Here is a 7,680-nt window from a genome sequence, read left to right as displayed (position 1 = left end):
TCTGGGTCTGGGTTCACTTTGGTATATGGATGTACAGGTTTTGTGGAAAGACAACAGTTTCCCCATGAATTGCCTTTCCTATTTGTCAAAGCATAGTTGGATACATTTGTGCAACTCTATTTTTTTTGTATTCTCTGCCCCCTCCATTGATCACTATAGGTCTAGAGAAAATCTTGGGGTTAAGAATTATCAGTTTCCCAATGTTGTTTCTTTTCCAGGACTGTGATGGCTATTCTGGGTATTTTTGTCTTTCCATATAGACTTTATAGTCAAGTTTTCAAGATTCATAAAGTAGTTGCTGGTATATACCAAGTTGGAAAAGATTACCATCTTAAAAATAGTGAGTCTTGGCCAAGTGGTAGTGGTGCATGCCTTTAATCCCAACCTGTAACGAGTATGGTTTTCTGCCCGCCGCCAGTCTTGTCCTGCCGCTGCGCCAGCCCCAATTAACACACAGAGACTCTGTATTAGATATAATTTTGTTGGCCCGGTATTAGTTTCTTATCAGCTAGCTCTGTCTTAAGTATTAACCCATTTCTATGTGTTTCCATGTGGTCTTACCAGCGAGAGGCAGCTGGCGGTTCTATTCTCTCCAGACTCTCCATGTTGACTCCTCCTTACTACTTCCTCTTTCCTCCTTGTCTCTTAGTCCCTCCTATCTCCTTTCCTATTGGCCAACAGTTCTTTATTCATTAATCAGTATGAGAAACATATACAGAATAACATCTCGCATCATCTCCTCTTTTCTGTCTAAATAAAAAGAAGAGTTTTAACCTTAACATAGCAAAATATATAACACAACAGTTATCAAGTAAGAATCACAGTTAACAATATTTAGTCCATTAACATTTAGCAAGATTAAAAGAAACTATTCTATCGTCTATCCTATATTTGTGAGTCTAAAGTCCTATATGTAACTTATCTTTAAGCTTAACTAAGGAAAACTATAACCATAACTATCTGTCTTCAACTCCTTCAAAGACCACAGAAGGATAGTATATAAACTCTACAAATGACAGAGACATCTTGCCTTTGTCAGTCACCTGAAGTTCTTTTGTAATCTTCCATCTTTAGCCCATAGGCCACAGTATGTCTAGCAGACTTTTCAGCAAAGCAGGAAACTTTAAAAAGTCTTTTTTTATTGGCAGCTTGTCAGTCATTTTTTTTGTGTGTGTGTCCTGTAGACTGTCTGGCAGACTCTTCCATGAAGCAGGAACTCTGTAGCAATGTCCATCTTGAATCAGCAGTCACTTTTCTGTGGGTCCTGCATGTCCAGTTTATACAGCATAAAGTCAAATAGTCCAGACAAGAGCAGTATCTTGTCCAAATGGCTAGTCTTGTCATATTGGAGGCAAACTCCATAACGTGTTTCTTTAATGTCCATCTTCCTTTCTGATGCAGGTGGTGTTGCCAGGAGCATTTATGTCTCATTGTCAAGAAAAACCCTAAGCCATTTTAAATGCCATATTCTGTAGGTCTTTGAAAGCTTTGAAGAATTCCTATCTATCTTAAATACATCTCTGTGTATCTTGAAAAACCTAACTAAACTCTAAGATTTGACTATCATAGGTAATTATCTATAATCTCTACTACATTATACATTACATTTCTAACTGAGTTCAATAAACACAATACCTAAACAAGAGGAGAAATATACATATCACCTTATTGACCTTAAATTGTATCAATAAATGAAAATCCATTCCAAAACAAAGTATTCATTTGGTTCTATTCTCTCCAGACTCTCCATGTTGACTCCTCCTTACTACTCCTCTTTCCTCCTTGTCTCTTAGTCCCTCCTATCTCCTTTCCTATTGGCCAACAGTGCTTTATTCATTAATCAGTATGAGAAACATATACAGAATAACATTTCACATCACCAACCCTCAAGAAGCAGGGGCAGGTGGAGCTCTGTGGGTGAAGCTCAGAGGTCAGCCTGGTCTACAGAGCTAGTTCTAGGATGTTCAGGGCTACCCAGAGAAATCCTGTCTCCAAAATGAAAAAAAAAAAGTGAGTCTTCTAGAATAAAGATGTAGCTTAGTTGGTAAGAGTGATTCCTTACCATGCCCAAAAACTGGATTCAATTCCTAGCACAACATGAAACCTGGTGTTGTGGCACATTTGCCATCCTAGCACTTTGGATATGGAGGAGGGATGATCAGGAGTTCAAACTCAAGGCTAGTCCAAGCTACATGAGACAATCTTGGGGGGAAAATCCACAAGAACAGGTTATGATACATGTGACAAGATTATAATATGGGTTATATATTCAGGGAGAAGTCACTTACACAAGAAACCAATGACCGCAAATTCCCACTCCAAGGATCTACGCCTAGGCTGCTCTCCACGACCTGACTGGAAAACTCCAGACATAGCCTTCCCCCGTGACCATGCCCAAATGGACATGGTCAGTGCAACAGGTGTAGGCAGGGTGGATATCTCACTACAATTCTCCATTTAATCTAAAGAAAAGATTTAGGCTTGATACAAATCTATATACAAAGACAGCAAATATCAAGTATACTCTAGGAGAAGGAAATGTAAGAACATACACATTTAAGACCTATTGCCAGTGAGGTAACAAGAGCAAATGGCAAGAACTGTATATCCAGTCCTAGGGTGAAGGCATAACAGAGATCACTATAGAGTTATCCTAAGCTGGAAAGTTTAAATATTGTATCTAAAATTATATTGAGAAAAAGAGAACAATAATTGTGACAGTCTAATCTTCAACCTCATCAAAGACCTGAGAAGAAGGATAACAATACTAGGGTAGGCAAGAAGTACAACTTCCAAAAGGTACAGCAAAGGCAGAAACAGCAGGCTACCTGGACCAACAGGCCATTTGCCAAGGAGAGAATGGACTCCAGAAGGAGTGACATCAGTGCCCAACATACTCTCGGGAATAGCTCGGTGTCTAGTTTGTAGGGACTGCATTTGAAATGTTGAACTGGTTTTATGTAATCTTGGTCATTTGGTAAGCAATGTAATAGTAATTGGGGTAAAAAATTTAATAACAATTACATTATTGTTACATTATTAGACTGGGTTTGCATATATTATTTTTTCTGAGACAATGACTTGCTATGTAATTCTACTTGCTATGTAGCATCCACCTCCCAACTGCTAGAATTATAGGTATGTACTACCATGAATGGTAGTTTTGCCAATGTTCAGTTAAGAATTTTTGAATGTAGAGCTGGACATGTTGGTACATGTCTTAGTCCCAGCACCTGGGAAGCAAAGACAGGCAGATTTTAATGAGTTTTAGGCCAGCCTTGCCTACAAAGTGAGTTCCAGAATAATCAGGGTTATGTTGGGTGACCCTGTCTTAAAAATAAAATTTTTAAAATATTTTTTGACTGGGCAGTGGTGGCACACACCATTAATCCCAGTATTCAGGAGGCAGAGTCAGGCAGATCTCTACAAGTTTGAGGCAAGCCTTGTCTACAAAGTGAGTTCCAGAACAGGCTCCAAAGCTACATAGAGAAACCCTGTCTTGTGTTAATGAGATATGTAGATGTACAGTTTTTCTTTCTTGTGATATCTTTTTTAAAAGATTTGTTTTATTTATTATTTGTGGTGTGTGTGTGTGTGTGTGTGTGTGTGTGTGTAATGTGCTCATGAGTGCAGTTGCTTGAAGAGGCTAGAAGTGTGAGATCTTCTGGATCTGAAGTTACAGTAGTTATGAACTACATGATGTGGGTTCTAGGAACAAAACTTAAGTTCTCTGCAAAAGGAGTACATGCTTTCAACCGCTGAGCCATCTCTCCAGCCCCAGCTTTGTGATGTTTTCACCTAACTTTGCTATCTTGGTAGTGTTGGCCTCAGAGAGCATGTTAGGCAGTATTACTAATTCTGAAACACAGAAGAGATTCAAACAGACTCTCTTCACAACACACAGTACTTCTGTGACCCCAGATGAACAGAAGGTTTTAGCCACACCCCAAGCAAGCAATCACTTCCACAGCAGAGTGTCCTCTGATTCACTCTACTCTGACACTATCTGCTCAGAGATAGATCCCACAAGTTAAGATCTCAGTACCAAAGACTGTCCCACTTCTGGTACAAATGCCAACTCTAGTTTATTAGCTGTGCTTCTGACTGACCAGCTATAAGGCAAATATTAGTTCATTTTCTGCTGCTATAACAAAATATCTGAAGCTAGTTGTTTAACAAAGAAAATATATTTAGCTCAATTATGGAGGTTCAAAGGCATGGGGTTAGCTTCTGCACAATTCTCATAAAGGCTTCCTGATACCATCAACTAGGAGATTTGGGAGAACACAGTTTAGCCATAGCATTGCTTCAGTTGGTTTTTTTTTTTAAATTTACTGTTGTTGTTATCTAGGTTTTGTTTTGTTTGTTTGGGGTGGAGTGTTTGGTTTTGAGTTTTGCCATACTGGCAAAACATACTGGGTGAGAAATAAGACATGCTGAATAAGCTACTCTCGACTCTTTCCTGCTGACTTTGGGAGTTTCTAAAACAATTTCTAAGACTGAGCCTTGCTGCTGCTTTGCTGTGGTATCATATTAAAATGGAACCTGAAGATAGAATGCATGCAGCAACCTTCTGTTCACCTTCCCAAGCATTTCTTGCCACCCCTCTCCCCAACCATGAGTGAGACATGAAGACTAGAGAAGTGACTGCTAACAACCCTTCCTTGGGATGATTGGCAAGCTTACCACTAGATCACATGGCATGACCAAGACAGCTCCTTTCTCCTTGTGAAACAGATTTCTTTCAACTATTTACCTCAAAAGTATGCTGAGTTCCTGCAAGTAAATTCCACAAAAGTATAGGCCCCTAAGATTGGACCTGGACCATTACTGGCCTTCAAGCACTGGCTACACAGTCTTTTCCCTCTGTGGGCTCAGTTGCAGGTGAGCTTGTCTTTCTATGGTTCACTTCACCTCCTTCTCATATTGGTGGAGTCCTCATGTCCTTGATTTCCTGATAGGCCTAAGTCACTGATTCTCAGTCTGCATCCTCATAACTAACAGGTGATTACAAACATTCCTGACCCTGTACCAGAAGTTTCCATTCTTTTGTAACCATGAAGAATTTCTCACACCCACAGTCACAACAAGTCCTGCTCCCATGGGTCCCTGGGCATGCCATGGAAGAGATAGCCTACTAGTTTGTTGTTTGAGCCCAGAAATATCAGAAGGCCAGTGTCATTCATGCAAGCTAGGAGAAACCATCCTGGAGAGACCTAGTCTAGGCCAGTGCAGCCCTATAAACTGCTCTATGCAGTCCAAAGGTCCAGGCACATCCTTTGCCGTAGATGGAGGTCACCTTATCTCTCCCTTGTGACTGCTATCTATGAGACCATCTGAGTGCCAGGATTATTGGAATGAGCTACCATACTGGCTTTATCTTTGTTCTTAGTACAATATTTTAACTCATAAATTCACATGATTCAATTTTAATAACAGCTATTTTTGACACCTGACTACCAAGATTCCTAGGTATTTGATAACCAGTTATTTATTAGTGTGCCATGAAGTGAGGGCCACAGTACTGGTGCTAAGAGGACCAGGCAGCCATCTCTATTACTGTCCTACTGTTGTGATAAAACATCATGAAAACACTGTTTCAGTTAGGCTTGCAGTTTCAGAGTGTTGGGGTCCATAATAGCAGAGCAAAAGGCAGTAAGAACAGCTGAGAGCTTATATTTTGTTTCTTATGTAAGAGTCAGAAAAAGAGAAAGAGAGAGTTGCAAATTGCACAAGTCTTTTGAAACCTCAAAGCCTGCCCCCAATAACACACCTCCTCTAAGGCCATACCTCATAATCTTTCCCTAACAGTTCTACTGACTGGGAAGAATATACAAGTTCTACCAACTTATATATTCAAATATATAAGACTGTCTAGGCCATTATCATTCAAATTATAACATCAGGATGAAGAGACTCAGAAGTTAGGCCTATAAGAAAACATTCCTGAATACAGGCCTTCTGTGCATAAGTGTTGCCAGATAGACAGACTGTCTTCCTAGAGAACTGATATAATGCAGATGTTGCTACTAAGGCCCAGAAGCACCACTCCTGGACTCCCCACTGCTCAGCCCTGTGACCCATACCAACCATACATTTCACAATAGATTACAGAGCTATAATAATCAAAACAGCCTAGTATAGCACTATTATAAAAATAGATAGTAAGTAAGCCCAGAAATGGAGCCAAATCAATTAATTTTTTTTCACAAAAGTACCAAGAACACACAATAGGGTAAATGTCAGAGAACGGCGCTATCCACAAACTGCAGAAAAAAAAAAAAAAAACTAATCTCACCTCTTGTGTAAGAACCAATTCAAAGGCTTAAGGATTAAGCCTTGGAACTAGAAAACATAGGAAGACAGTTTTCCATATTTTAAGTCAAAAAATTCATATGAGTATGGTTTCCTAACATTCTTGAAAGTTCAAGTGACCCTATGGCTTTGCCCTGAATGACTTTCCACTCCTGTCTTGCTTACAACCAAGGATGTTCTTTTTGTATCTGGGCTGGGGTAAGCCTGAGAGAGGCTACCCAGTAGAGGTATCTGGGTAAAAAGGAAGAAAAAGTAGAAGGAAGGAAGAAAAGGCTGGCAAGGGCTAAGGCCAAGGACTCCTCTGGCATAGAGTAGAACAGAGGCCTCAGCAATAGTGCCCACCATTCAGGGAGGGAGATGCAAAGCCTGGGTGCTGCTCCCACAGGAAGAGCTCCTGATGGGGATACTGTAACCCAACAAGCATGCTGCTGCTGCCCTCAAAGCATGCTGTGTAAAGCCTGAGTACCAACATTCAGAGGCTGCTGACATGAAGATCCCAAGTGCTGTCAGGCAAGCCAAGAATGCTGATTACAGCAGAGCAACCCTAGGGTCATGATCTGACCCAGACAATGGCATGTGCTTGATCTTCCTTTGATTACTGAGTATGCCAGAGACCATTGGAAAGGTAAAAATGAAAACAAGGAGAAAAGAAAAGAGGGCTGTGTGGATGTCAGTCCTTGGATATGCCTCTCCGCTCTGGGTCTTCATTTCCTCAGGGTCTCAACAGACCTTGTTTCCCCAACAGGGTCCATGATGGCATTCACAGAGGAGTGTAATTTTTAGAGGAGCCAAGCCACATAGGGAAGGTGACAGGAGACCTCTAGAGGGGACAAAGAAAGAGAGACTAGCCTTTCACACTGTATTGTGATCTCCTTACTCTGTCTTTCTCCCTGAGAGAATAGTTTGAGCTACCAACTCTCCTATGACTCCAAAGTCAAATATATGGTTGAGTCTGCCTGCACTGTAACAGGACAGCCAGCAGCTGTGAAAAACACCCTGAATACCAGTGAGGGGTTTGGCTCTGGCTACCTAGGAAATAAAGCTCTGGGAATGTCTATGGGATAGAGGCATGGGTGACTCACATTCTTGCTCATTCACTCACACATACCCACATGTTCACACTCAACACTCATGCACTTACACAGCCACACATGCATACTCACAGGCTTACATACTTTCTCTTCACACATGCTCACACACATGCACATGCACATATACATATGCAATCAGTCAGGTATTCTTCAGAGATACAACAAATGTCATTACCCTTCTTCTCCCTAAGGAGCACATGTGCCTTTCAGTCCCTAGACTATCAAAGCAGCGTGGCAACACTTTGAGGTTGTGGCATTCAGCTCTGTTGTGGAG

Source organism: Phodopus roborovskii, unplaced genomic scaffold (assembly GCF_943737965.1).
Source record: "Phodopus roborovskii unplaced genomic scaffold, PHOROB, whole genome shotgun sequence".
In the NCBI taxonomy this organism is placed as follows: Eukaryota; Metazoa; Chordata; class Mammalia; order Rodentia; family Cricetidae; genus Phodopus; species Phodopus roborovskii.
Note: the sequence above shows the minus strand (reverse complement) of the source record.